Source organism: Lactuca virosa, chromosome 1, assembly GCF_052849685.1.
Source record: "Lactuca virosa cultivar CGN04683 chromosome 1, Lactuca_virosa_CGN04683_v6, whole genome shotgun sequence".
Taxonomy (NCBI): Eukaryota; Viridiplantae; Streptophyta; class Magnoliopsida; order Asterales; family Asteraceae; genus Lactuca; species Lactuca virosa.
This window is the reverse complement of record NC_136426.1, coordinates 66,805,914-66,813,231: the sequence shown is the minus strand read 5'-3', so window position 1 is coordinate 66,813,231 and position 7,318 is coordinate 66,805,914. Positions and strand designations below refer to the sequence as shown.

The 7,318-nt window shown below is 39.8% G+C and overlaps 1 pseudogene; it reads left to right on the top strand.

Annotated features, from left to right (window-relative positions):
- Window positions 1-3,252: 3,252 nt before the first annotated feature.
- LOC145114676 (protein ROLLING AND ERECT LEAF 2-like) lies at window positions 3,253-4,838 on the top strand (annotated as a pseudogene).
- The last annotated feature ends 2,480 nt before the right edge of the window (window positions 4,839-7,318 follow it).

Genomic DNA, 7,318 nt, shown 5'->3' with positions numbered 1-7,318 from the left:
TTCTATGCCAAATTTCAACATTCTGACTACTTGCCATAGCTCTTGTCATATTTTCTTTAGAATCCATCCGATAGAGCCCACCTTCACGCTTACCCACACCAATCAAATTTTTCGTGGCTAAGTCCTGTGCAACACAAAAACCACGAAAAAAAGTCACAACACAGTTCAAATCATCTGTTAGTCGTCCTACTGATAACATGTTGCAATTGAATGAGGGAATATATAGCACATTCCCAAGCTTCATGCCATTTGGTAGCCTACTATTTCCTTTTCCTTCAACTGGAATCAAGGCACCATTAGGAATGGCAACTGGTGCTTCATAACTAAAGTTTACCTTCGCTTTCAAGTAAATTTTGATCACCAGTCATATGTTCTGTTGCACCTGTATCAACAATCCAATATTCACTTTCTATTGTCTTACCAGCCAAATTTGCGCTTGCACTTGCTTCATCACTGCTTTCTACCTTCTTGTCAATGGAGAGATGCTTAATCAGTGTTTGGTATTGTTCATTCGTGAGTCCAGCAACAGGACTCGAATTAGCACTGGCCCAAGAGGCTTTTGGACTTTCCTTTTCTTTCTTCCCTTTTCCCTGCCACCACTCTGGATATCCAATCACCTTGAAACATCCAGTTTTATTGTGCCCATTTTTTCCACATACCGTGCAGTGTTCACCCTCTTGGTTTGTGCGTTTGGCTTCCTTGGGTATGCCCCTGTGTCTTGAATCTGCAACCTCAGCTGATGCATCTCGTTTTCTTGTACTGAAGGTTTGAAATGCCGCCGCATCATGAGGTATCCTTCTCGTGGATGAGATGGCACGTTGTTGTTCATCTTCAGCAACGAGATGGTAAGCTTCTCCAAGTGTTGGTGTAGGCTTCGATGTGAGGATTTGAGACCTGACAGTCGAAAAAACATCATCCAGTCCCAAAAGAAATTCATATAATCTTTCTTTTTCTTTAGATTCAGTCAATTTCTTTCCAATATTACAGGTGCATTTTCCACATGTGCACGAGGGCAGAGGGCACACTGATTGAATCTCGTCCCATACACTTCTCATCTTAGTGTAGTAGGCAGAAACGGAAGCTCCATCTTGGTGTGTGATGGTAAGTGTTCTTTTCAGTTCATAAGCACGTGGGGCACTCTCCTTTCCAAAACGTTCCTTGAGATCTGCCCATATTTCTGCTGATGTGGAAGCGTACTTCACGCTGGATCTGATGCCTTTCTCCATTGCTGTGGTGAGCCATCCTTTGATCATGGCATCACACCTCATCCATATCAAGTATTCAGCTACGTTTTCTTCCGGTTTTTCGATGGTTTGATTCACAAATCCCATCTTGTTCTTCGCATATAAGAAATTTGTCATCTCCTGTGACCAATCGCTATAATTGCTATCGGTCAGTATGTCATTCACTTGCATTTGTCTGGGATAATCAGACGCATGCAGGTAATAGGGTGAATTGGAGTCGATATTTGTGGATTCATTGTCTTTCTTGCCGGAGCTTTCTGCACCACCGGTACCCATGGTAGGGTTTTTCGTTTAGGCTGGATCGATCGTCTCTGATACCATATAGAAATTGATTGAAAAACAATTACTTGTATTGACTTATCAAAAGCCTTTAAATAAATACAATGTTTGGTGAAGCTAATAAAACGTAAAGATAAGAATCTTAGCAACAGAAAATAAAGATAAAGATAACTAAAGATAGAGATATGCATTCAAATAACATTTGAATTCCTTTATTGTTTGATTGTACATCTGACTAAATGTGCTGATTGATGAAAAATGACCATTTTACCCTACTACTCTACACAGTGATGGAAGAAGTTGCTGAAGAGTTATAAAAACATATATTTTTAAGCACAATTTTGATTCAACATTTAGAACAAAACATACATATAATATTTTTATACCCAAAATACCCCTTCTACCTTTTACAGTGTTTAAACATGGATCTAGCTAATTCCACTACCTGTGTAATCATGATTACAAGAGGGGAATCAATCAAAGTTTATGAAAATTGGTCATTTCAAAGTTCATATGATGTGGCAGTTTATATCATACCATGGTCAAAAATCTTGAATCCCATTAAGTGAATCATACTCTCTTTAAACATCTCAGACCACCCAAAAACAAGCTCAATGGTAATTTTAATTTCTGTTTTTGTTAAACTAAGATGTATAGGATTCACATTGATTTAAAACTACTCCAAATACACAAATGCACAACAAATATCATCTACATCTTAATTTCTATTTTTGTCAAAAACGTCTGACCCGACTCGGTCAGACGCATATCAAACGGGGCCTAAGTTTATTTTCTAACCTCCGTCAACAACTCGACAACACTTAGGATGCAATGCGAAAGGTTGGCATTTTATGTAGACAAGATTTTGAAAGTTTTGGATTTATTACTACCGACATTCTAGGTAAGGTTTGTGATAATTTTGTTTATGTAACATAAAAAAATAGCCAAAATACAAAAAACAAATACAACTTGTTAAAAGATTTTTTTAATACATACAATTTTTTAGACGATTCTCTTTAAAAATTAGATTATTATGATAATATTATTATTTTATAATCATCATAACTTATTAATTAATTAGCTAACATATTTAACTCATTTATTTTTAAACTTGTAAGTTTGATCTCTGTTGTGACCCGTTGACTATTCGTATTATTATCAACTTCGATAGGACAACATCGTTGCTACTTTCTTTCAACTTACATACATAACAAAATGCATAAAAAATGAGACCAAAATTCTCAGGTTCGGAACATTCATCAGATAGACGAAGAAGAAATATGGGATGTTCGCAATCAACGATTAGGATGGAGAACAAAGAAGTTGTTAACCAATGCAAGGAAAGAAAAGCGTTCATGAAACAATCAATCTCCGCTCACTACGCCTTTGCACCCTCCCACTTCGCTTACATTGCTGCCCTAAAAAATATCGGTGCCGCCTTCACTGATTACGCCCTAGGGGAGCTCCAATTTCCCGATCATCTTCACCCGACGCCGCCACATCCCCGTTATGATTCCCGTCGTCCTCCACCACAACCCGATGGTGGTAGCAGATTCCGTACATCAAAACGGGAGACGGGAAACAAGAATGTACCTCCTTCATCGGGAAACGATGGAATCGTGCCATGGGATTTCTTTTTTTTACGTCAATGGAGGACGTCATTGGGTCTGAATTGACCGAAGTTGATGGCAAGGGTAGCAGAATCGGGAAACCTGAGATTCAGAGGACGATGGAGGATGATAAGAGGAGACATGTCGGTGGTGGTGGTTTCTGTCATCGTGCAGTGGTGGAGAGTGAGAAAGAACCACCACTGTCATCCATGAAAGAAGATGTGGAGAGTATGGACTTGTTATAGATAATTACAGAGATCGATGATGGTTTTGTAAAAGCTTCAGAGAGTGCTCATGAGGTTTCAAAGATTATTGAGGCCAATATGTTGCAACACGACTCTAATTCTGCAGATAATCCTGGTATATATATCATATGGTTCCCTAATCACTTTATCTTTCGTACATTTCGCATATCATCTTTCCTTTGAAATGCTTGGATTTAGGCCATACCGATCATTCTACAAGAGTCACTACATGGAAACATTTGTTTAAAGGATACCAAATTTCTAATCATGATGAAGACAATTATGCTCCCAAAGAGAAACAATCTCATTACATGATACTAGACAATATACTAGCATGGGAGAAGAAGCTATACGATAAAGTCAAGGTATATGTCCAACTTTTTGTTTCTGTAACATAAAATGTTATTTAAATGATTTGATCTCATACTCAACAGTCAACAGGCAGGTGAAGAGATGAAATATGTGTACAAGAAAAAGAGTGCTTCACTAAACAAACTTACAAAGCGAGGAACAAGTAGCGACTCATTGATGCGGATGGTAAGTCATCTACACACAAGATGCATTGTGCAAATGCACTCCACTGATTCAACCGTTTCAGAAATCAATCGCCTTCGTGATGAGTAATTGTACCCAAAACTATTTCAGCTTGTTAAAAAGTAAGTTTAGATGCAAAAAAGATTAAAGACTACTCAGAGAAAAAGTATGAGAAAAAATGTTCCAAAACTTGTTTGCAAAATGGACGCAATGTGGGAGAGAATGGGAAAGCAATATGAAAACCAATGGAAGATGGAGCAGGAGTTAAGAGCGATCAAAATCTCTCAATCGTGGAATGAAACAAGCAAGGACAATCATAGCAACACAAAGCAACTCCATGTTCATGTCAAGATGTGGTGTTCTGGATTTCAAAAACTCATTCTACACCAGAAGGAGTATGTTAAATCTCTCAGCAATTAGCTAGAATTAAACCTCATGTGTATCGATAACAACTTTATAGACAAAGCTTCCTCTCAGCAAAATCCTCAAAACCCTAAGATTCAGTCATTGTTACGTACCTGGCAAGATCAACTCGAGAAGCTTCCAGAAGAAGGTGCAAAAAACGCCATCAACACTTTCGCGGTTGCAATTCATACCATAATTCACTATCAATCAGACGAGATGCAGATGAAGAAAGGTGTGAGGAAACTCGAAGGGAGATAACCATGAAATCATGAAAGTTTGAGGAATGGTGCGATAAACAGATCGCGAAGAGAACTCCGACATATGTGGTGGATGAAATAGAGGTGATTGCGGAGCACCAGATTGCGGTGGAGGCATTGAAACGAAGGTTGGAGGAGGAGGAGGAGGCATATCGATGACAGTGCATTCAGGTGAAGGATAAGTCGTTGATGAATATGAAGACCGGTTTGCCGTTGGTCTTCGCGGGCACGTCAGAGTTCTGTCGTTCTTTGGGTTTTACCTAATTTACAAAATCCAATAAAAATGTGGTATGCAATTTACACTTTACAGATTAACCTGAGGGGCGGCAGAGGATACACTTCCAAAAATCGAGATTACCGTTAGGGAGAATGGGGTTACTTTTGGGATCTGTATGTTTGACAGTTAAACTAAGGCCCATGTTTTAAGCTAGGCCAGTATTGGTCCATCTATGTAGGACCCACTGGCCACTGACTAATATACACTGCAAATAATTTGTAAAAACAAAGATTATATAAATTTGCAAATATTCTAAAAATTCTATTACATTTATCAGGATGTCACTTTCCATATAAATCATCAAATCTATCAATTAAATCATAAAATCAACAAAGACAAATTGTAACGCCCCGATTCTCAGGTATTGATTTTTATAAGATTTTCTTGATTTCAAGGTCTACTCGACGAGTTGGTTGCCCTACTCGTCGAGTAGCAGCGGGTTGGTCCACGTGTTTTAGTGACCTACTCGCCGAGTCCAAGAAGGGACTCGACGAGTAGGAGCTGGCAGATGAAACCCTAAATTTCGGGGTTTTGCAACCTATTTAAAGGATCATTGGCCTCCCCCAACCTCCCCTTTTACAGCTTCTTGATACCCTTAAACCCTAAATCGTGTGTTTGTGTGTTTCTTTGGTGTGTTAAAGCTTGGAAGAGGGATCTTGGTGAGGAAACTCTTGGGAAAACAAGTAAATTGAAGCAAGGAACTCGTGGGGAAGCAAAGGTCTACTTCAGTTAACACTCTATTGAAGGTATTAGGTTGTTTCCTTGGCTCATTTCATCTTTAATCTCTTTTGGGTGGGTTTTAGGAAAGGTTTCTTGTGTTTGAGCCAAGATCTGAAGTTGTAACTTCAGATCTGGACTCCCTTTGGCCTCTAGATCCATAGAGTTATCAGCTTTGACAAGTATGAGCCTTCCCTCAAGTGTGAGACTTCTTTACAAGCTTGGTGTTGTCATTTTAAGACTTTAGAGCTTTGCATGCACGTAAAGTTTGCAACTTTACGTGATAAACATGCCTTGGGAAGTTGGATCTACAATTTGGAGCCTCAACATGGCTTAAAAAGCCTCTGTATGGATGAAGGACTGAAGGGAATCGGCGAGTCGCACGGACAACTCGGGGAGTCCGATGAAGATGGTCGTGGGCTCGGCGAGTCGCACGGACGACTCGTCGAGTCCGATGAAGATGGTCGTGGGCTCGGCGAGTCAGATGAGTGAGTCGGCAGGTCGGCTAGGGTTTTCCCAACCTTTGGACACGTATGAACGCGGCAAGTTGTAAGGGGAAAACTCGGCGAGTTGGCCAGGGAGTTACAGCCACTGACACTAGGAACTCGACGAGTCACTTAAGTGACTCGGCGAGTTGGCGAGTTATGCCAGGAACTCGGCGAGTAACTGAGGGTACTCGACGAGTTGAGGTCAACATGGACTGTTGACCTTGATAGTTGACGTTGACTTTGACCAAGGGTTGACTATTGGACTTCTGGGCTATTTTGGGAAAATATGAGCATGTTAGGGACATTTATTGAAGAAGGTCATGATGGGAATTAACTTATTATTTATGGTGTGATAGTGTGGGATTTCCGGGGATACAACAGTCAGAGATTTGCAGTACTTCAGCACTACTTGCGAGGTGAGTTATCCTCACTATATTAATAGGGTCTAAGGCACCAATGCCGACCCTTTATGGATTGTATTCGGTTATGGCATGATATGTTTATTGATTACATCCTGGTAGTTAGGATGTAATCAAATTACACCCACAAATATCACACACCATCAATTGTCGACCACTTCCCACCACCATTTGACTTAACACATTAGTCAAATCCAAGAGCTTTGATTCCAAGTGTTGGGTGTTGCTAACTTTACCAACCACTTGTGGAGAATTTCTCTTCATTTCATTTCGGGTCCCAAAGTTCCTTTGATTTTGAAAAATGGTTCCAAAAAGTGATCTTATCTCTTGAGGTGTCTTGTTGAAGATGTCACCACCACTTGAAGCATCAATCATCCTTCGATCTTTTTCATTCATACCCTCATAAAATTGTTGAAGAAGTAATTGTTCGGGTATATTGTGTGGAGGGCAACTTGTACACAAATTGTTCAATCGCTCCCAAAAATCATGAAAGGTTTCATTCTCCCCTTGACGAATCCCCAAAATGTCACTTCTTTGACTTGATATCCGGGAGGTGGGATAAAACTTTCTATTGAAGGCTTTGAGTAATTCTTCCCATGTGTGAATAGATCCTGGTGGTAAGTTAAATAACCACTCTCTAGCTTTATCTTCCAAGGTGAGCGGGAAGGCGGTTAACTTGAAATCATCCAATGTCACATGTTCGGGCAACATGCTAACACATATCATATGAAAGGACTTCAAATGCTTTTAAGGATCTTCTCTATCCAAACCATGGAACTTGGTAAGTTGATGTATGAAACTTGACTTCAATTCAATTCCTCGACAGTTTGCGGGATAAAAAAT